The sequence below is a fragment of the Zerene cesonia genome, chromosome 15, assembly GCF_012273895.1.
Source record: "Zerene cesonia ecotype Mississippi chromosome 15, Zerene_cesonia_1.1, whole genome shotgun sequence".
NCBI classification, from domain to species: domain Eukaryota; kingdom Metazoa; phylum Arthropoda; class Insecta; order Lepidoptera; family Pieridae; genus Zerene; species Zerene cesonia.
This window is the reverse complement of record NC_052116.1, coordinates 9,003,981-9,027,657: the sequence shown is the minus strand read 5'-3', so window position 1 is coordinate 9,027,657 and position 23,677 is coordinate 9,003,981. Positions and strand designations below refer to the sequence as shown.

The 23,677-nt window shown below is 34.5% G+C and overlaps 1 protein-coding gene across 1 annotated transcript in view; it reads left to right on the top strand.

The window, feature by feature from the left end:
• Positions 1–23,677, top strand: part of LOC119832268 (protein tweety-like) — a 52,524-nt gene that overhangs the window by 8,385 nt on the left and 20,462 nt on the right. The window contains exon 2 of the mRNA XM_038355928.1: positions 9,949–9,978. The gene's annotated coding sequence lies outside the window, so the exon portion shown is untranslated. The remainder of the gene's footprint in view (positions 1–9,948; positions 9,979–23,677) is intronic.

Sequence of the window (23,677 nt, the reverse complement as noted above, 5' to 3'; positions counted from 1 at the left end):
ATAGGAGAAACAAATAAATAATAATGTGTGTAAGAAAAAATACAAATATGTACATGATACTAGCTGAAACCCGCGGCGTCACACGCGCGATACTCGGGTAAATAGTGGTCTATGTGCTAATCCAGACTATAATTAATCTTTGCGTGTCATAAAAGCGTGTTTTTTACTACATTTCTTGTTTAAGCATAGATACGCATAGCACAGTACGAGTAGCATGTATGGATGAGTAGCACAGTATGTAAGGAAGCCCGCAAAGAATACCCATCAGTAAAACACGTGAAATTCATTTGTCCGATTCCCAAAGAGTCTGTAGGCTAAGAAACAAATGTGAAACTTAGATAGATTGAATATACTCGTATGTCTAGGTATCCTAAACTCGTTGATGCCTCGTTGCGTAATGTACTGACACATATTTTTTGCCGCAATGGAGTCGTGATGACGTCATGCATGCTGTCAAAGTGCATATAAAAAATCGTAACGTTTACGTGAGCAATAGAATAACATAATTTCATTAAATTTTTGAATAAACAATAGCAGGCTAAATTGATGAAAATAAATATGAAAACATATTTATTAAAGATCCACTATCGAACTATATACATAGTAGAGAACTGTGTTTTGGTTATCGGTGGTTTCTGCTTATAAGACTGTTATTGTTAATTGATATACTTACATAATGTTATTGTTAAAAGCTTATTATTATAGTGATATAGTTGCATATACCCGAAAAAATTATCGTTGTAGATATTTTTAATACTTAATCATTTTTACTTAATCAAAAACGGTTCACCCATTCAAAAGACGAGGTAATAAACATAAAAAAATACAGTCGAATTGAGAACTTTCACTTTGTTTTGAAATCGGTTGAAAATAACGATGCAAATTTTTAAACAAATTTGAACCGTAGATCTTAATATATAAAAATCTAGTGTCATGATGTATGTTCCCAATGAACTCTTCAACAACTCAACCAACTTTGATGAAACTTGGCATTTTATGTGTAATTTTGGTCCAACTTAAGATATGGGACAGTTTTTATTTCGATTAATTATCCCTATAATTTATAATCTTAATATATTTAATTACTAGCTGCGCCCCGCGGTTTCACCCGCGTAAGTCCGTATCCCATAGGAATATCGGGATAAAAAGTTGCCTATATGTTATTCCAGTTGTCCAGCTGTCTACGTACCAAATTTCATTGCAACCGATTCAGTAGTATTTGCGTGATAGAGCAACAAACACATACACATCCTTACAAACTTTCGCATTTATAATATTAGTAGGATAGGATTAGTAGGATTACTCAGCGACAGCAACGCGTGGCCGGGTATGCTAGTTTTCTTATAAATTGCGGAGTACATACAGTGCAGTCGTGTGGAGTAATTAAAGCAAGATATCGTCTTATGTAACCTAGAGGAATTGGGTTAGGGGGGCATTTTGTAATGGCACTTATCTTTTTATTTGCTAGCTGGCGCTTAGGACTTTATCGTGTTGAAGTGGGACTTTGCGGGTAGTTTTTTTTTAAATGTCGATATTTAAAATAGGCACTTCTTATAAAATCGGCTATCTGATAGTGGAGGTCCGGTGAAAAATCGTCAAGCTGTTTCGGAGATTAGTTGGAATAAATAAACGGTCAGATATAAAGATAGATACCGTTAAAACTACACCAATGATCCTCTTAATTTCGTCAAAATCGTTTTGCTGTTTTGGCTCGATAACGGAACACACATACGTTAACTTATTGCACAGGTATAAAATATATTATTTCATTTGTTTATGTTTTGTACTTAATATCGATATGAAAGGCAATTTACTGTTTATAATAATAACTTAATTACTTATTAGTGAATAGTGATATACTCATTCAAACTTATACAGTACTAGCTGCACCCCACATATTCACCCGCGTAAGTCCGTATCCCGTAGAAACAACGGGATAGAAAGTTGTTGAAAATTTCATTGAAATCGGTTCAGTAGATAGATAGGAATATCGGGATAAAAAGTTCTGTTACTATTTTCATTGTGGCATGATAAAAAAAATCTTCTTTCACATTAGTAACGACGGATATTGAACTTGTATACTTCGTAACATACACCCAATCACTGTAGGTACTTATGGTATATGTAATAGAATATTCTGCGGGCGTGTTTCGTACGCATCAATCAGTATCAATTGCTTTATTTGTTGTACGTTGAAATGTGCGTGTGCGTGTGTGTGTGCGTGTATACATACACACGTGTGTGTTTAGTTATGAAGAATTATCGTTATCCCATTATCATAGTTAATATATCTAAGGAAATGTAAATACGATTAATAAAAGGCATAATAAAAATACTAAAAAAGATTTGAGATGGATTGAATCAAAACAATATACATGTTCGGCAACGAAGACGAAAAACCAGAGTGTTGGGTAAATTTAGAAATAAACAATTCAAAAACATTGAAGATATAGGTTTATAAATACAATGTTACCGCTTTTAAATCAAACAAGGTAAATATTAACTTTATATTAGAAGCTAATAGTAGTTACTCCTACTCGTATAGTAGCTAGAAATCTCTTGTCGGCTTCTAAGAATTTGGTGTCGTGTATCTTATCCGGTTCTTAGTTACTTTCTTTTTTGGGCTTCATAAAATGCTCAAATATTTCTTGTAAATAAATCATTGTAGGTACTTAAGAAAAAAGGTCATAGTGTATTTTATACGTAATGTAGGTATGGTAGGAGCTGTCAAACTAGTACGTACATTTTTACAATAAATACGTTGGGACGTTAGAAATAGGAAGAGAAGATAAAATGTAAAACGGAATACTTGATGCGGCGGCTTGACGTGAATGGAACACGTGGGCGGGCGCGGTCGTTCGATAGCGCGGAGGCTGCGCGATGGCCTGCACCCCGGGTGCGACCAGCCGGGGCTGACCCCCCGGTGACGACAGCGGTAGAACAGCAAGAGCTCATGGTACGCTGGCCGGTACATTTCTTTTAATCACAATAGATATTAACATACTGGCTGAATATGTTTTTGAATTTGGAATTGGGTGCTCTTTCTGGAATAGTTTAAAAACTTGTGTAATTATTTAAATTTGTTGGGAATTTTTTTCAATTAAGAATGGTGTATTGAACATTGATGTTTGTATACCAAATTCAAAACCGTATTTTCCCGGTGGGGATGGTTATGACCGTATAGAGATGGATGCGCGGTTTGACAAATCCTAATTGACCTTTACGCATACGGTTAATAGTTTTAGCCTCTAAGCAGTTTGGAGCTCTCGAATGCCTGCCTCAGGAAACTAGGAATTCAATTACTTATGAATAAACGAGTCTTTACGAAATCGTAAGCTAAGTAAATATACATAAGTATTTTCGTATAAAAACTTCAAGTGAATTTATGGCATTCATTTTAGAGCGAGAATTAAGTCAAGTGAATAAAGTATAAAAATTAATAAAAAGTGTGTACTGTAAATAGTAATTCCAGTTATAAGTGATTTGATTTCAATCAATAATGTTTGGAATATTATAGACATTGCTTAATAATTAATTAATATTGCATTCGATTAAGAGACCTACGACTCGTATTCATTTGTCAGATAACACGTGACACAAATTTACTAATTTATTGGAAATGACTCGAAAACACACCTTATAATATGATACGTAGAGTTTCGAATTCTCAATCTCGTAGAATGTAATCAAGTCTAGATATTCTCCAATAACTCGTAGGTCATCCAATTTGTGACCTAGAAAATCGCACCAACAGGCCGCACGTATTACGTACGGAGTATATTCAATTTCTAAAAAGGTTTTTTTTTAATTTTCTTGCGAAAATGTGAAATGGAATGATCTCTGTTTGTAGGATTTTCAATCAATCAAGATTAACGAATTTCTGGAAATAAATTACCTATTGAATTAAGGAAAATTTTTACCTGACAAAATAGTGATTGTAAGTTTAAAAATATCACATTATAAATCTTCGGGCAATTGTGATTAGTAACGCATTTAGGCGGAGAATTACTAAAAGATACAATAAAAAAGCCAATAAGCTTTTTGCTTATATATTCGCAAGCGTAAAGCATCTATTATAATAATTTGGATTTGTATAATTTTTTAAATCTCTCGATTACGTCCTCGCTTTGATCGGTCTTACTTCTTTATACTAAAACGTGTAAAATACAAAGTATATAAGCCAGCCTTGGTATTAACTTGTGGTCCTAATGAAATTTTCGAACAAACTAAATCCAATACATATTGATCATTGAACTTTGGCATACACAGCTTTACTTTCTATTACACGAGCGCCTTGCTTGATTGAAATTGAATTTGTAAGGAAATATTTTTTTAATGGGTTCAACGGCCGCTTATCTACCACCCTCCTACAATCGATCGATGTGTCCGTATGCAAAAATAAACCGTATTAACATGCGGTAGGGTTGATTTTTGTTTACACAGGTTAGGATGTTAAGTTCTTAGTGGGCGTTTTTGAGGTGTATTCCGTTATTTGCAAGATATGCGAATTTGCGATGTGTCGTTTAATCGGCTGTATTTGTACTGATAAGATATTTTAACACTGATTTTTTTGCGATACTTTGGCATGCGTATTCTAAACTAGTGTAGGTACTTTGTCTTTTTACTGCATAGTATAAAACAAAATCGCTTTCTCTGTCCCTATGTAGGCTTAAATTTTTAAAACTTCGCAACTGTTTTTTAGTAAGAGTGTTTTAATAGATATAATGATTCTGGAGGAAGTTTTATATGCACAATAACAAATATTAAACTACCCCAAATTTAACGTGTGTAAGTATCGGACAAAAGCTAGTTAGGTAACAAAGTAACTTTATAACTTGTTATATTTTAACAGCTAGGTATAATCTTCTAGTTGCTATTAATTTTATTGATCTCAATCCTTTAATTAATAAGAGCGCGAAATGGAGGGAAGAAAATACGCCATTATTGCGAAGCATGAAATTAAATTTTGCGAATGGTCCGTTGCTTTACAATATTACGCTAGTTTAAATTTAAACGAGCTAATAAATCGTAATATTACAAAAAGTGATTATACACTATGTAATAATGGATTAGAAACATTAATTAAATATATATTTAATATCTATTATGTACGAGTATAGACATTTTCTTTGCTAATATCAATAATAAAATTAATATTTTATCTATTTTAATCTTCATCATCACTACATAGTATAAAACAAAGTCGCTTTCTCTGTCCATGTTCCTTAAATCTTTAAAACTACCTACGCAAAGGATTTTGATGGGATTTTTTTAAAAGATAGAGTGATTCAAGATGAAGGTTCATATGTATAATGACATCTATTAAACTACTCCAATATAACGCGGGCGAAGCTGCGCGTAAAAGCCACTTACTAAAAAGTATCTATAATATGCTTTTCGAAAGATGCCGATTAAAATTTTTTTTTTAATTAATACAGACTTATAATTTTCACAATTGCAAGTGTTTTACAAGTATTTGATTGAGCATTAACGCAGGAGGTCAGTTATGTACAGACAATCTATTTGCCATAAGTAATAGCTTTGTATACACCCTCGTAAAACTTACGATAGACGGATGTGAGCCATAAAGTTGTTCGCTGGATGAGTTAAGGATGTTTTCCGATTCGACAAAATCGCAGATAAGGGCTTAAATGCTGTATACATATAGTATACAATATTTATTAAATGTTTTTTTTACTATTTATACATGTCAATGTTTCGAAATCAACATAAATATAAATCTGAGAAATTTTGAAAGAATAGAAAAAAATTTAATCACGAGGCGGGATTCGAATCCGCGTATTTTTGCCAAACCGCAATTTCTCATTAAAGCATTTCAATGCTATGAAACTAAGAATTAAATAAATATAAACCAACCACAGTAATCGAATTTCTTCTACTCTTTTGGTAACCAAGAAACTTCTTTATGTTGAAAACTACGTATTCTCTGAGTTAGAATTGGTCCGGTGACTTGTTAATCGTTAAAACCTCAGTACATCAATAGTCCAATATATTAAGAGGTTTTTTATGCGTATAATATTTAAAAGAAAAGCGACCATCTTGATTATATAGAAGCTTCATAATAAAAGGGCGGTAATAGAAATTGTACTACTAATAATTGACAATATACTCAAAAGAGGTGTGTCGTATAAGCCTGGTGCGTGATAAACGGCCATTATTTTGTGGTGGTATTCATTTTTCACGAATCGGGTCAGGCTAGCTCGGTCTATCGGAGCACACAATACCTACATTATGGTCGTATTTACTATTTACCCTTATTGCTGCATTGTACCTATGTATTAATTGGGTTGAAAAAGTTGTTCGTAATAAAGAGGTACCTATCATACATTGTTTATACTCAAATGTTATTGAATAATTTGTCTTCTAAAAATAGAAGAATATTGTTATTATATCAGTTATGTTTTATACAAAAATCTTTATCACTGTAGGCCGTGAAAGAAACAACTGCGCTGTATTGAAAGTTGTGTCGAATGTTTACAGCATTAGTTCCATATTCCAATGGCAGTGTTCGCTTGTTTGCTTTGAACTTTGACCCCATTGAGCTGTTGTATTTAATATGAACCTAGCATTTCGGAGTTAAGGTCTACTTTTGACTGACGCCATTAGGTTCACGTATGTTCGTGCTTGCGCGACTCCGTATTATATTTTGTCAATACAATGTTTTCACTAGCAGGATTTTATTTAAATTGTTCTAGAATTCTTCGTTCTAGAAACTTCTGTATTGTGATGGAGTCTTAACTATAACGCTACGTGTCCTATTTTTGATGCTTATGAAATACAAACTAATTAAATAAATGTATTATTAATATTATGCATAATTTCATACTATTATATAAAGATGAATTTGTGATTGTATTATGAAGTCATATTAAAGGTAGTCATATGGTTAAAGGTTTAAGTAAAGATGGATTAAAAATAAATGTTTATATTTATCTAAATTTATTGAATCGGTTGTGTTCTTTTCGGTTGACCGTGGGTTTTAATGTCGTGTAGGTTAATATATAGGCTCTGTAACTCCGATATCACTCACTCTTTAGGTGGAGAAGATATAAGTATATTTTATTAGAACTACTACCCTCTCATTATTGATGTTTGTACTTTGTTGACTTGAAACTACCCCCGTTATCGAATTTACTCTAATCTCTTTAAGTATCAAAAACATTCACACATATACATTCACACGAAAATTCCATAAAAATAAACAAAGAATCCTTACATGCATCATTCGTAGCGAATTAGTGGTTAAACATAATTGCATCTATAGGTTCTACAGATCGTATTGTATTGGCCAAGAACAATAAAAAAAGCTAGGTTCAATAACCGACCCACTTACAGGCGATTGAAAGATTTCACGGATACCTTAACAATGGACAACTGTTCGAAGGAAATTAGTTTTTTGTAGGTTTTCTTTGAAATTCTAAAGGTTGGGAAAAGAAACTGGCATTTTGATTGCAATCGTCAATGGCTTTGCATTTTAGCCAGTGAGGTGTGTCGGAGTTATCTTTTTTGGGTGAGGTTCCTCATAATTGTCATCTGTACTGAAATTATAAAGACGAAACTTATGTATTTTTGTATGTTTCTAACGTTTTCACCCAAAAACTACTGGACCGATTTCAAAATTCTTTCACCATTAAGCTGTAACTTCACTGAGTGACATAAGCTATATGTATGTACCACGTGTGAAGCAGGGCCGAACAGGGCATATGGATAATGTTATGATTAAAAAATTGTTTTTATAAGTACAGTTGAGACTAATAAGCTGATGCGACTTGTAACTGTATTAACCCCGTGTATTTTAAAACATAATTCTTCGGCGCAGTCGGTTAAAACGATACACGAAACATACTCGTAATAGTTGTAAAGTATGTACTACCTATATGACTAGTAATCATCAACGAGATGGCATGAACCAAGAATAAGGTTCAATTACGTCCTTGGCGGGAATTGACCGCAACGTAATCGATATGTTATCTAGTACCTACCCAGTTGCCATGCTTCGGATCATATGTTGGCAGAAATGTATGAAAACTGTTTTATATTGGGTGGGTGTATATTCAAATAACAAAATCAAGTAGCTACCTATCTTTCCGCTGGAGCTACACGAACAGGTAGTGTAGACATAATTCTTAAATACTTTCAGCCTTTAGGTCGTGACCCCTAGGACCCGTGACCCCCTTGTTAATGGTGTGGTTAAGATGTTATTATAAATTACGTGTCACGTTGTTTATCCGCGATGGACTCGTAAACTACTCGACCGATTTTAATCGAATTTGCACAACATGTGGAGTTTGATTAAAAGATAGGATATATTGTTTTAATTAAGATAAATGACTATCCGGCCGGAGCCGGGGCATGCAGCTAGTATTATTATATATTTCGACGACTTAAAAGCACATCTACATGAATTCATTTAAATAAATAAATGTTTGGTAATGGTTAGTAAAGTTCCAAATCATCTATGATAATATTAATCCATCTGAATACATAGAAAAACATATTTTTTTAATAAGAACATTCTAGCAATAGTCAGAACATACACAAGAGAACACTGAATAATTAAATGATATTTTCTCTGACTCCTATAAGTTTCGGAAAGCCTTAATTCCATATTATATCTAATTATTATTTTACATGCACATAATGTACTTGCTGTTAATCACAAAGTGTTCAATGTTAATATCAATAAATTCTAACTTATTTGTTACTTATTAACTTATTTATAGATATTACCTTAGTTATACTTGTTTTTTTTTTATTCTGAATATTGTGTTTATCTTTAATTGTTGTGCATATAATGTGTAATACTAAACTTTTTTTTGTATTGAGAGAAATTGTTTATGCAACAACAGCTGATGAACCTAAATAAATAAATAAAAATAAAATAATAAATATTCTCCTACGTCCATTCAAACTTAAGGTTAAAATGAAATACAGTTGTGACGTGAAATTATGAACGCGCGTTCAATTTTACGCACACAACAAGTGACCTTTCGTATAAAGAATAAGATGATATTGAAAGATTTTACATTATGCAAGGGTAATTGTACTAGATTTTAAGCTAATTCATTCATTCATCATCAGCCCATACATGTTCCTATTGCTTACACAGGCCTTCTATGAGGGTTCAGGCCATAATCCATCACGTTTACCAGAGTACGGGTTGGCTTATATTATGGCATATAAGAATATGGTTATTTAACTAGATTCATATATTCTTGGTTCGTTTGATTAACTGTAAAGCAATCATCTTAGTTCCAATATAAGGAACTAGGTTTGGTATAGTTATTCGGTGATAAATAAAAACTCAAGGTCCGTAGCTACTGGTGTCAGCCGGTCTAGGCAAGGAGCCGGTCTAATTCCTCGCCATCAGATATGTTTGAAGCGTATTAAGCAATCATATAATATGGTAAACTGTTCAATCAAACTTCATTCACATGGGTACGTCAACATATACTAATCTATGCTAATAATATAAGGCTGAAGACTTTGTTCGACGCGCTTACATCGAGACCTCATGACCGATATAAAACTTCTTCCACCGTTGGATATAGGTACAAATGATCTCTCGGTGCAAAAGGTTATACGTGTATTATGGGCATATCCTGAAGATTAATGTCGTCATTCATCACGATACAAAATGTCGCATCTACTGAGAATAGACAATAGACTCGATACTTACACCTTTAATCACACTCATTTTGTTTGTTTGGATGTTTGTCTGTCAATCACGCTGAAACTACTGAACGGATTTTGATGAAATTTGGTATACAGACAGGGGACAGAGCTGACGTGGGGGATAGGATGCTTTTTATCCCAATTAAATGATGCCTGGGGATAAAATAGTAAGCTTGATATCCGGGCGGGGCTGGGACGAGCGGTTAGTACCAGATAAATACTTATAAAATAATCCGTATTTTTTTGTTACAGGATCTTGTGATGTGTGCTGTTGGTATTACGGTGAGTTTCTGGTTTTAATTTTAATAACAATTAGTTTTTAATGGCACTCGGTTAAGCACTTTATTAATTCGATTGATAATATCTGATGCCAAGAGTTCCTGTAGTCGACGTGATTATCTTTACTTGTGAATCGGTCATGTGGATAAGTAACAAGTGAATTGGAGACGACAATTTTTATCGTGCGTGCTCGTCGCGCATTCGGTCCCAATATGTTAAGCTGATATTGATTAATTTCTTTTGTTTGAATTGATTTATGGGTACTTTTATTTGGGCAGAATTCAATTCGCTGAGCTAATTAATTTCTGCTGTATTGTGTGCGTATACAGTTTTGAACTATTTCTGAATGTTTGCGCCAGTATAAGAAACGGTATTGCAATGGTATGTTCATTAATAACAATATATATAAGACTCATTTTGCTAGTAACAATATCCTTAAAAACTATGCTCGTACATGAAATTAGAAATTATCCTATTCGATACCATCGATGTAAATAATAAAAAACTAAAACGGCTTTAATATGTCAGAATAACATCAAACTTAAATAGGACCAGAAGTCACAAATTTTCAAATAAAATAAGAATCATCAAAATTGGGACACAGTCCAAAATTCTGAAGTAGCAAACACAAAAAATGTACAGTCGAATTACGAAACTTCTTTTTTTTAACCGTAAAAAAGCTGTATAACTGACTGTGTTATTGTATTCTTCCTATTTGCGGTACTAAATACAAACCTACAAAGCACCTGCTTCTAATCCCACTGCTGGGAACAAGTTTAGTTAAATAGTCTCCTGTTGAATTCCTTTTAGATTCCGTCATTGGGTCTAGTGGATATAGCAATAAGCACTTTTTTCCACTGCCGATAAAAATATGATATAAGCCAACAAAATTTCAAGGCCTGAAAGATGTACGAATGCAGATAACTATGCCAAAAACTATTTATACTGATGCGGATGCGTTGGGTATTAGTAAGGTTTTGTTTTGATCGATAGGTTGCCTGGTAGATATAAATGTTGCCTGGTGTATAGCCATAAGGTCGCCATTTGTGCACTACTTAAAGTTGTTTTTTTGTTATATCTGTTTACAATAGAGAATAAATAAGTAAATAGTTCATCAGTTCAATTACATTGAATTTATCGAATTCCGGAGAGAGATGAATTTCTTACGAGCAATGCTTTTATAATGTGTAATTTCGGGCAAGCGAGCTGGTGGTTCGCCTGATGGTAAGCCATCACAATCGCCCATGAATATTTGCAGAGGTAGGGCCTTTGGAAATGCGTTGTTCGAATTGGAGGGGTCAGGGATAAGGACAGGAATGGAATAGTAATTTGAGGAGAATGATTTCGCATGGCAGAAATAATAAGGAATCTACAAAACCTATTATATTGTAAGAGCAATAAGAATCGTGTTTTATTGATGTAATTCAAGAGAGAAAACCTGTTATGTGCTATTTCATTAATGAGGAAGAATATATTTAATATTTCACACTTTCGAGCAATAAGAGATGAGAAAAATTGATGCATTTTCTACATCCCGCTTCTGTGTCCACTCTTATTTAATTCTCCTCTAGGCACTATTTGGCTCCCTTGGCGATCATATCTCTTTCACTGACCTATTTTCTTCAGGGACTAGGTTTCTTTTTGGGTTCTAAGAACCCCACTTGTCTCCGCTTTTAAATTTTCATCCTCACTTCACGGGTTTTTCAAAGAAACTTTACAAATCGTACATTATGCTAACACTTTCCCAGTTTCCGCAGTTGTGCCATTAATGGAGCCATGTAACGCGACACGCAACGTGACATTGGTACGCATTACGCTGTTTCAGCGGCTAATGTGTTTTGATTGCTGACGGACGTGTGAGCAGCCGCTGAGCGAGCGATCAGAGCGGTTTTCTGTATATGTATGTATAGGAGTGAGATTCTGTTCGTTATAGATAATGTATGATACGTGAATATGACAAAAACGTAAGTTAATAATTGTGAAATTTTCTTTGGCAAGTTTTATAATCCAGGTGATCACACGTCTGTGCTGGTCAGTGGTTGTAAGTGAACTGTGTCAAAAATTCATAGATAATAATGGAATAGAATAAAACAGAACGGGAAACCTTTGTTTATATTTATGTATCTTTTGATACGTCAGTTGGTTCCTAAACGGATTGTATTCATTCCTTAGTTGATTGCATACGGATAAAATTATGTAACCCAGTTGTTCCCATCCGCAATACGAAAGATACCTACGAATGCATCACAAACTTCCTCGCCAATGGAGAGATATTGGTATTAATTATTAATTATATATGTATATGGACAAAAATTTGAATGTATTGTTTCGGTATGTTTAAACTATTTACCTGCTTAATTAGACAGTTTTAACCGGAATTGTACTATTGTAAATTTATTTGTATACGCACATTACTTAAAACCTCAGTGGTTTTTTTTTAGTTGTTAATTCCTTTTTTGTTTTGATAACAAAAAAAGAATTAAGAGAGCGTACTTTAATCATTTTCGAAGGCCACCCATATTAACTTAATCAATACATCCTGGGTCACTGTGAGAGCTTTGACCTTGGAAACCATGACCTCATTGAACTCCTGTGATAAGGATGCGAACTGTAAATAAAAAGAGTGGTGTAATGGTTTTAATAGTAAGTTAAACGTTAACAACTAGCCTTTTACCCGTGACTTCGCTCGCGTAGTTAAAAGATAATAAATAAATAATAAAATGGGAAATACTACTAAATACTAAATAATAATTATTTTGGTTCGGTGATAATGTAATATTTTCACGTCTAGTTCTGACAATTTAACGGCGTTTTAGTTTTTTAAGTATAAATAATTACTTTATTAAATACAATTTATTCGCCACGGGCGAAGCCGGGGAAACATATTATATAGCCTATGTCACTCTGTTAAGTTGCAACTTTCTAATAGTGAAAACATTTTTGAAATCGGACCAGTGGTTTTTTGTGTGAAAACGTTCAAACATAAAAAAATACAAAGATTTATTCTTTATGTAATATTTACTGTAGATATCTCGTTTCGTAGCCTCGCCAAACTCACGCGCTCACGGCGAAACTAACACCTCGACGCGAACTCCTCGCCTGATAGTCTTAATTGATATTTTGATGGAATAATGTTGCCGCGAGGGGCGATAATGATGTTCGTGCTGTTATTGACCAGTTTTCTAACCGACATCGAAAAAAGGAGGTGGCTCTTAATTCGACTGCCTCTTTTAAATCGATTTCAAAAAAGGTGTTGGTGTCTGTTGTATATATACTTTCAACCGAGTGAACCGCTTTTGTTGACTCTTTGAAAGATGATGCTTCCCGTGGATCCCTCCCGTCTCGTTACATGGGACTACCATTTAAATTTGATCTAGTTGTGACAATTTGAAGGATTAGTTGGTTTGGTTTAGTTTTTTTTATAAATGATTAGTAAATATAATTATTTTATTGTAATATGGATTTTATTTTATGTCACTACTAGACGCTCGTCCCGGCTCCGCCCGGATATCATGATTCCTGTTTTAACTTCTCATAGCCTTAACATAGCCTTATATTTGTGTAATATGACGATTCAAAAGTGCTTCTATAAGAAGTCTAGTTGAATGAATAAATGTTTGAGTTTGAGAATTCTATACATTAGAAGATAGATTATATGCCCAATTACCATAGTCGTAACTCGGAACTTCTACGCAAACTAGTTATTTATAAACATGCTCACTGTTATTTATTATGAGGATGGTATAAGAAACATTATGCTCAACCAAAGACGTCGTTTGTCTAACTACAAGATGCAAAGTTATTCGATTTATTATTTTTTTATCAATTTGTTTTCCTCTGCCATCTCCACCAGAAATTCACTTAGTTATAAAATGTGCATTGCTCACTTCAATTAATCACAGACCTGCGACATCGCTCGTGGATTTATCATCGTGTGGATAGCTTAAAGATTGTATAAATACGATTATAATTAATTAAAACGGGCCTGAATCTATCCTCGTGCGCTTTCAACGTTATCTTTTCTCATAAGTATTTGTCGTTTATCTACATCATAGTATAGTGATACAGTCATGTTGCAAGACATATTACAGTAAATAAGCAATATGTAATGTTAGTAAAATATTGTATGGACCTAAGTGTGACCTGATTGTAATAGTTGAGGTAAGAGAGAGAGCACTTGAACTGGAAAATGAAGGTAAAAATTCATAAAGCGCGATTCATGTGTGTAAACACATTAGCTTTCTGCCCGCGTTGTCCAAGTACTCAAATCGAAATGCAGAAGATCCCGGGTTTTCGTTCCCGTGGGATTTCCAGGATTCAAGTCTTTTCCCGGGTTCCAATCTATATCTATACCAAATTTTATTGATTCGGCCTAGTAGCTTTTGGGATTGTCGCTTTCGAGCTAACAAACTTTTCAGTTTTATACACATATACGCATTTTCTAATCATAACCCTTTCCTTATTTTCACAAATTGTTCAACCATATGATCAATGTCAAGCATATGAGGGACAACCAATTGGCAGTGGAATTCGGTGTCACGATGTTGTCATTGTTGTATGTTTATCATGAGCTGTAAATTTATCATTACTCTAATATACGCTTCCTATGTTATTACTTTCAACGTATCTTATATATAAAATTCTCGTGTCACAATGTTAGTCTCTATACTCCTCCGAAACGGCTTGACCGATTCCTCTGAAATTTGGTAAGCATATTGGGTAGGTCTGAGAATCGGCTAACATCTATTTTTCATATCACTAAACGATAAGAGTAAGGCAGAACAGCGTTTGTCGGGTGCAGCTAGTATCTTATAAAGTTATATACGATACGGCGACGGAAACGTCTTTTGTTTAATTTTCCATCAATTCCGGCTTTGTTGGCTATCCCCTTGGTATTTTAATGGATTGGCTGTTTATTTCGAAATTCCCTCAGCGCTTGAAGCACTCAGACAAGCACTCAAGCACGGCTGCCGTAGCCAGAGGATAGCGGCTAGATAGTAGTGATTTTGAAATACTCGACAATAGGTTGGTTTATAGCATCCACGCTGAGAGTAGGATGAAACGAACGGAGAAAGCTTTTATGAAAGCAATTAATACGTGCTAGCTTAAAAAATAATTACATATACGGAATGTATCTATGTTTTGTGTAGTTCTTTGGTTTGGTTTGGTTCAAAATTATACAGATTTCGTAATTATACATATATCAAAATTGCTAAAATAATATAAATATAATTGATTATTTTGCCTTTCGCGTCATGAGTCAATGACCTTAATATTTCAGCAAAATATAAACTGATAGAATGATATCATTCCGTGAAATCAAATATCTTCAGCCCACTTTGCCGCTAGAATTATCTAAATTGACGGCCTACTTTCAAAACAAATGGTCAATTTGTATGTCATATTTCATAGAGGGTCAGCTGCGAGGAAGAGGTTATGCTCGATTTGAGTACTAACATCCAGGACATAAGTAGATATCCTGGATAAATGGATTTAAGATTTAAGATTTGCAATCGTAGGACCATAAAATTAAACATGTTATTAAGTTATTGAAAACAGCTTAAGGTAAACTTTGTCTAAATTAGGGTACAAGGTAGTTCCATATGTGGCAATATGCCTTTTTATTAATGGATTCTTATAACTTACACTTGAATTTATATGACTTATACAAGTATATCACCACGTTAGTTGTGAGTAATTACTAATTTCGTGACGATGTGTAGAGCAAAATTAAAATGTCCGAAGTGGGTCGAGAAAATCCATTATCTGTAGTGGTTCGTTACGTGTCTTATGAGAGACTGTGGACAAAGCGGGCTCTCAAGAGATCAGGATAATAGTTCATGTAGACCGGGTGACTGGCCTGGACCGAATTTACCCGCTATTATGCTCGATATTCAAGAAGGCTTGTTTCTTAGCGGCAAAGACCAGACAGCGCATTTCTAACGAAGGATAAATTGTAAAATGCAGATGTAAACCCGCGTTCTGAATACTGCAGAATTACCGTTTAACAGTTTATTTATGAGCTAAACGTTAGAAGTGACAAAATGCGTGTCAAATTGCTGAATATGTTTTTGGCTTAAAAGGTACTTAAACCCATATTCCGGTCATTTCTTTGGCCACATGTCGAACATCTGAATAGGAATTGGTCTTGAGATCGTTCATCAACCTACGTGTACTTTGATATTTGGCGATGACATAAGTGGTAAGCTTTATTTTATTATTAACCGTCGTTTTGTATTATTTTGATAAAAAATCAAGTCGCCGAATAGAGTGGGTAAGTACAATTTTCTAAACAAATATGCATATGTTTATGCGGTACCTACAGCATTTTAATATTTATTTCTTAGTAAAAGAAACATTTCTCTCCGATAACCGAATGTAGCCGAAATTCAAATAAATTGTTTATGCGGAGAGACGATACATAAAAAACAAATTCGAATTATCTTAATTGCAATCCCAGAAATTCGGTCACAATCTTGGTATACTTTCTCTTTTCGTTTTGTGTGTAATCCGTGCATAATTATGTTTTCAATTAAACTGGAATTGCGAATTTGACCTCGTTCCTGCATAGGACAAAGCACCAGAGCATAGCTGAAATACAAAAGAGTGCAAATACCGGCCCACCAGTGTCGCGAGAGCATATTTTACGTGTCAATTACCGTGTCGTAATGGAGAGAAATTAAAACTGCATGCCGTGAACTGGGCCAAACTTTGAGCCGGACTGTCATTGTGATTTTCGGAACATACAGATTTATGAAAGCACCAGCCGCTAGAGTGACTGATTAATGAAAAGCCTCTCTACTGGACCCTGTACAAAGTTGCTGCTCTAAATAAATTGGATGTTTCTGAACGTGTTTCACAATCTACCTTTGTTACTGCAGCTCGTGCGAAAATTGCTTTTTTTTTGGTTATTGAAAAGTGGGCTTGTATTATTTGCATATTCTCTTCATCGAAACTTTATCATAAACATGAAAGCTTTGGACAGTTTCCTTAGCTAGGAGTAGCAGCACAAAACAGTGGGTATTTATCACACTTTTTGTCTTCTTATAGCTGACTGTTGACACATTAAAATCGAAATGTATGCATTTTATTAAAGGTCAGGTTCCCGTGTGAATACTGAGTCATAAAATGACTCAGATTTAGCCTCAGCGAAATGTTCCAATTTATTGCCTTCGTTTTTTTTTACTGGTATCGCTTGGGTCGATATTGCATTTTTATTTATTATTGGAATCGAGTTTTTATAAATTATTTTTCACAAATAACATCTTTTTGTTTTTCGAAAGTGTATCTTAGTGAGTAGTAGATTAAGGTGATGTTGTGAAGACATATTGAATAAAAATAATCTATACTAGTATTATAAAGCTGAAGAGTTTGTTTGTTGTTTGAACATACAAATTTTAGGAACTACTGGTCCGATTTGAATAATTCCTTCAGTGTTAGATAGCCCATTTATTGAAGAAACCTATATATGTATGTGAGGGCTATATATGTACTACGGTAGTAAAATGTTATAGTACCTACTAATGTCAATGGTTGCTAATCTCTTAAAATGCAACGCTAGCTTTTTATTGCATAACAATTTACACGATTAGCTTCTCAAGTCTAGGTACCCTAGCTACTACGAGGGGATATATCTGAAACATTTTTGCGCTCAATATTTACCCCATCTTCTTTTTCATAATCATTTAAATCTCCAATCGGAAATTTATTTCCTTTATTATCAAATACTGCGACGTGTTCGCGATATCTCAATGGAGTCACGTTCCATCATGGCCTACTTGATTTGAGCGGTTGATTGCCAACTCTGGCGTTTATTTTATGTTGACTTTATCGGAGCTGTAATAAACGAACTTGAGAAATTAATATTTATTGCTTCGTTTTCAGGGTTTGTTATTCGTATGTTTGTTGTAAGTTTAATTAATTTTGCTCGGTATGTAGTAGTGATTGTTTCAGGTTTTCCTTCTTTCACTTGCATCAATTAGGATTCCTTTTATACTAAATATAGTGTTACTAAATATACCTACTTATGTCAGTCACTATATTTCGATAGTAGAACTGGCTTAATTGACTTGGAATAGGTTCCAAAATGGACATGATATTTACATACATCCACTCCGAGCCTGTTTTACATCCGTCAAATGCAAATAAAGTAACGTTTCAAAAAACCAGTCCACCGTTTGATAAAACTTCAGATGAACTAGCCGGATTACAGTGCGCCGGTAAATCCGCAATTCGCCAAAAGCAACACAAAGCATGGGAGTAAACAGCGAAAGTGTGTCGCCTGAACAGTGTCTGCGAGTGTCACAATGGCTGGAGATAATGCTTTTATTGTGGCGTACTGGATCCGCTTTGGACTTCTGGAATATGCTGGAATGTGAGCGGAATCGGGGGAAATGGGTCGCGGAATGTCACGCCGCGAAAAATGGAAATGGCTAGCAGTGAAACAATTTTTGTAATCGGTCTCGTAGTTCCTGAGAATAGCGCGATAAAACAAACAACCTCTTCAGTTATAAATAAAGTCATAATTGCATAGTTGGATTGGATAGATATTGCAACATAATAATGATTCCCATAAAATGAACAAAATGTATTCAAATGAATGATATTGTTTGTTTTTATCAATGAGATAATGTAATGTTTATTGTAATCGAAAGCTCTTTAGTTACCATTATAAATACAAATTTGTATTCACATTGTCTTCCAACCGTGTATTAATAATAACTATGTATAGTTCTTACATATACTTAGAATTCCAATAAATATAAATAAACTTTATGGTACATAAAATCACCATATAAAACTGATTCTGCGAAGTTGCGATGTTAAAATGTAGCGCGTTGTATTTGTATATCCAATACTTATAATAATATTAAATTAATGTAATTTGTGTTGTTCTTACTGTTTGCATGATAATTTTATTGAAATGGGAATAGATGTATGTGATATCTGAAATTCTAAATTGTTGAATGCAACACTCATTTTATTTGGTAATTATAAGAACTAAAAATCCTTTTGTGATTTATGGAGGATGCCTTGTCGTCACTATCAGGTAATGCAATCAGTGTTTGAACAAAAGTATAATAAAATAGTAAAAACAAAGGAACGAAGTCTGTCCATAAAATCAGTCGTTAAACTGGAGTAATCTTAATTCCTATAAAATAGATCTAACCCAGTTTCCCGTCACAATAACGCTGTTTGTAGTTCGGGACATAAAATATATTCTTCCACTTGAGAATTTTATGTTTTGGGTTGACAAATGCGTGTTTTGTTTGTGTGATATAATATTTTGGATTTGATACTGTATCATCCCTTCAGATAACTATAGAATGTCGAGTATATTGTAACGTTTGACGAGTTGATATTTGTGCGCCCTACGTATTGTGTATGTCTTAATGTTCACAATGTGTTGTAAAAATGTTCACGGCCAAATGGCGTAAGATTTTGCGTGATCGAATGTTAAATTTTAATTCAGCAGAAATTTAGACTCTGTGGGCATAATTTTTCTAGTTTTTGTAGTGCATACAGTAAAAAGGGGTGTAATAGGGGATACGCTATGCGTATAGCCAAATAAAATCACACAAAACAAAACAACGTTGACTACATGCAAAAAATAGCTTCTAAATAAATTTTCTTTCTTTTCTGTATAGCATAGAAGTACAGACTGTTAGCTGCAGACCATAAGGAGTTATTCAGTCAAGAATCGGGTTAATTTCTGTCGTGGAAAATTCTGGAATCCTTGCAATGCGTTCCGTCTTGTGCCCAACTACTCCGGTTGCTTTAAACTTCTTTACGTCGCGAAGTAAACTAATGTAAATTGCCACTGTGCTAACGTACATATTTGATCACAGTAATTAACTGTAAGTCTAATATTTATTCTTGCAACTAGACAAGTTTAGGAGAGCTTTTTAATGGAGATTGTTTAGCAAATTGGACGGGAACATTAATATTATTTCAACCAGAATTATCAGGTGGTTTAAATTCCAACCTTTTTAGCATTTCACCTACATTACCCTAACACAAATTTGTATTTTAAAATAAAGCAACGATATAAGCATTCTTAAGTAAATGCAGGAAAGCTTAATCTGTTTATTTATAAGCCCTTAGTTTCTAATATAATCCATATTCAAAGTAAATTTCAGCACCTGGTAATGATTTTAACTACTTAAAGCGGTTGGTGTCGAAACGAGGACTTATATATTATAGTACTTTAGCGGACATAGTATACCATAGAACTTGGAACTTAAATCTCCACTTTTTTGGCACATAATTTTTGTATTGAACTTGGCTCTCTCTTTTAAAACTAAGTTTTTGATGAGATTAGTGTCTACATTATTTTTTTTTGAAAACGTCAGATACTTGAAAAAATTAATACAGGCATTATTCATACTTGAATAATAAAAAAAAATCTTATTGTGTTTTTCATTAACCATGCTTAGATGGGCCTTTGATCTATGAAAATAGTAGTATTACGCAGATGTTTATGATGGATGGATAGATGGACGGTTGTTTGTTTCTCTTTCCAAAAGCGGTTTATCGGACAGACGACTTTCGTACACAGAGATGGATAATAATCCAGATTCAGCACAACGGTTGATTATCCAGGCACCAACGCGAGTGAAGCTAGTGCAAGAACAGGTTTTTTGTAACAAATTCGCCAATAATAAAATAAAATTAAATAAAATAAAATATTGACATGCCAAAGACACGCCAAAGGTTAATCTCTTCCATACATTCCTATATTGGAGTTTATTGGGACAGGCAAGGCTTGTAAAGAAGGTTTAAGTCTGGAATGATCAGATAGGATGGCTTCTCCTGAGCTCCTATTAAGCCTACCTAGAAAATAGAATATTGGACGTGAACCGTGGACGGCTTAGCGTATTTCGTTAGTTTACTGAAGCCTCTTGCTGTTCCTTTGGGTTATCCAGTGTTATTTGCTTAGCGTATTGTAGCACTTATTTTGGGGTGTGTATAAATATATTATTTATGTGAATGGATTTATTAATATTTCCTTATATCCCGTCGTCAACCCTCATTTTAAAAAGCTAGCAACGCACTTGTAATGTTTTTACCTCTGCAAATATTTATTGGCCGTGATCCGTCGCTTACTATCAGGCGACTCGTACATTAAAAAAAGCAATTGCCGCTCTAACTCTAAATATTGTCTTTCTGTTTATACATCTCTACGAAACGAACGACAAAATTCTACAATTAAAAATGCCGTTGTAAATTTGGTATGTGGTAGTCGAGCATGCTTCGGCACGAATTGGGCCAGCTCGCACCGAGGAAGTACCACACCTCCACAGAAGACCGGCGTGAAATAGCATTCTGCTGTGTTTAGTTCTGTGAGTGGGGGAGCCGGAGGCCCATATCCTTTTCCTTACCCCTCCCAGTCCTTTCCTTTAATCCTATCGCCAATCCTTTCTTAATCCCCTCCCAAAAAGTCGGCATCCATTTGTAGAGGCGTAAGGTCTGCAATGGACCTTATGCCTCTCCAAATGTTCATGGGCGGTGGTAGCGCTTACCATCAGGCGACCCACCAGCTCTATTGCCGACTGTAACATAAAAAAAAGCCATAAACCATGCCAAAAAACTATCAAATCATGATTTGATAGTACATTAGTGTAATGTGCCTTTGTATTTAACCGTTCTGGAGTTAGATTTGTTATTCTGGCAGGACAATTATGATTCAGAATCACAAGAGACACCGTAATATGCACACATATAAATAAATTCGATACGTTAAGTACCTATAATGTTTTGAACACCCACTGCTTCGCTTTTGAGTAATATTTGTCAAACAATATTCGATGTTAAATTGGTGTAACGATAGATTTTACAAGAGCTCATGTCGGTTTATCAAGTGCGATCTCAATTAAACGTGACGACGAATTTGGAGTCTTTACAAGTGCGATGTTATACAGCGCTTAGGGTAATTCTTTATTGATTTTTATGGTGTTGTTTTCATATTGTTATTTTCACAAACAAGTTATCGTTTTATAACAGATTCCGTTCAATGATTATAGAATTATGTTCAAAGGCAAGATTCATATCGCGATTGAAATCCTAATTGCTTACCATGTTCTACATATCTGGGTTTCTCGGTGAAGGGTTACTTTAGCGTTGCTTAAGTCTTGTGCCATGTTAGCGGTAGTTTTACTGAAATGTGTCTAGATTAGCTCTAGAACAGCGCTGAGCAATTTAATCAGTGGTGTAACTGGCTCTTGCAATTCTTTTCATTTCATTATTAAGAAATTCTTGGACTTCTAATAAAGACGAGACGCTGCTAGGGAAGTCCTTTTCTAGAAATTGCTTTTTTTGTTGTTGTAAATAATTTTATATGTTTACCAGCTGTTTCGTGAAACGCTGTTCTACCTTACTTTTATTATTTAGGATTATGAAAATGATGAAATAGATGTTGGGCGATTCTCAGACCTGCCCGATATGTACACAAAGTTTCATGAGAATCGCTCAAGCCGTATCGTAGGAGCATGGTAATTTATATTGTGATATAACAATTATATATATAGATTTTGCGTTTATATGCAAGAATAGAAAGAAAAAAATATCCCACAAAGCAGAATTTGAAGTAACTACAAAAAAACATACGGTCGGCGAATAAAAAAATATTTGAATTTGAATATCGTCTCCATCTCACTATTTACGTCGTAAGTCAGCACTGTAATGCTGTGACGCGGCCATAAACAACGCGCTTTATTGGCCGGCCGGTCGGTACGTGTTCCCGTTTTGCTCTTTTTGCCGCCGCGATCAGATCAACTCGGCGATCTTGTGTTTGTTACATTTCGAGACGAGTACAATTGATGTGCTGAGACGCTTTTACAGAAATTTGTTTGCAGAGCCATTGAAATTGTTCGAATCGCTCCAGCGCTTTAATGTTTAAACGCTAACTGCGGAATAGTCGTTTGTTCTTGGAGTTTTATTAGGTTTTTGTAATAGTATGTATTCAGGGTAGCCTTTAATGTCTTGAAGTTTACCTTGTTAGATTTCCCGATCCATTAAAATTAGCAATTCATAGAAAGAGTGCAGGAAGAGTAATGTAGCTGAACGTTCATTCCGCTTACAGCGTTTATGATTTATGGTTTGTTTATGAGCGTTGTATACGTCTACTTGTTATTTCTCTATCGTCTCCCCGTCACGCGCTGTGATGGATGCCGACGTTAGCTCGAATCTGTTAAATCCGTCATATATATCACCGGGGCTCGAGTATCGTAATTTGTATCTGTGCATAACCACCGCTTATCCACTTTGCTTGAGCTCCGGGCTTTTAAGTAGTACTCAAATGTTTCATTAGTTATGAGAGCGCGGCGGGTCAACTGTGATTGGTCGTGGGTAGGGCTGTGGCACGTATCGAATGTATCAAGTGGTCTAGTGTGTTAAATGATCTGAACCTGTATGCTAGTGTTTATATACAATTAGAACTAAAATATATTGATATTAAGTTAAATTTTGATTGAAAGAAAAATCTCAAAGCAGATTTATGACAAATTTAAATTCAAACTATATTTATTTGCAAGAATGTAGTTACAAATTATAGGTTTTATTACAGACACTAACAGTTGGTAGATATCTATAAAGAAATATAATGCAATTCAATATCGTTTATGATAACTCGTCGTTTCAGCCGTGGGACGTCCACTGCTGGACAAAGGCCTCCCTCAAAGATTTCCACCACGACCGGTCACTG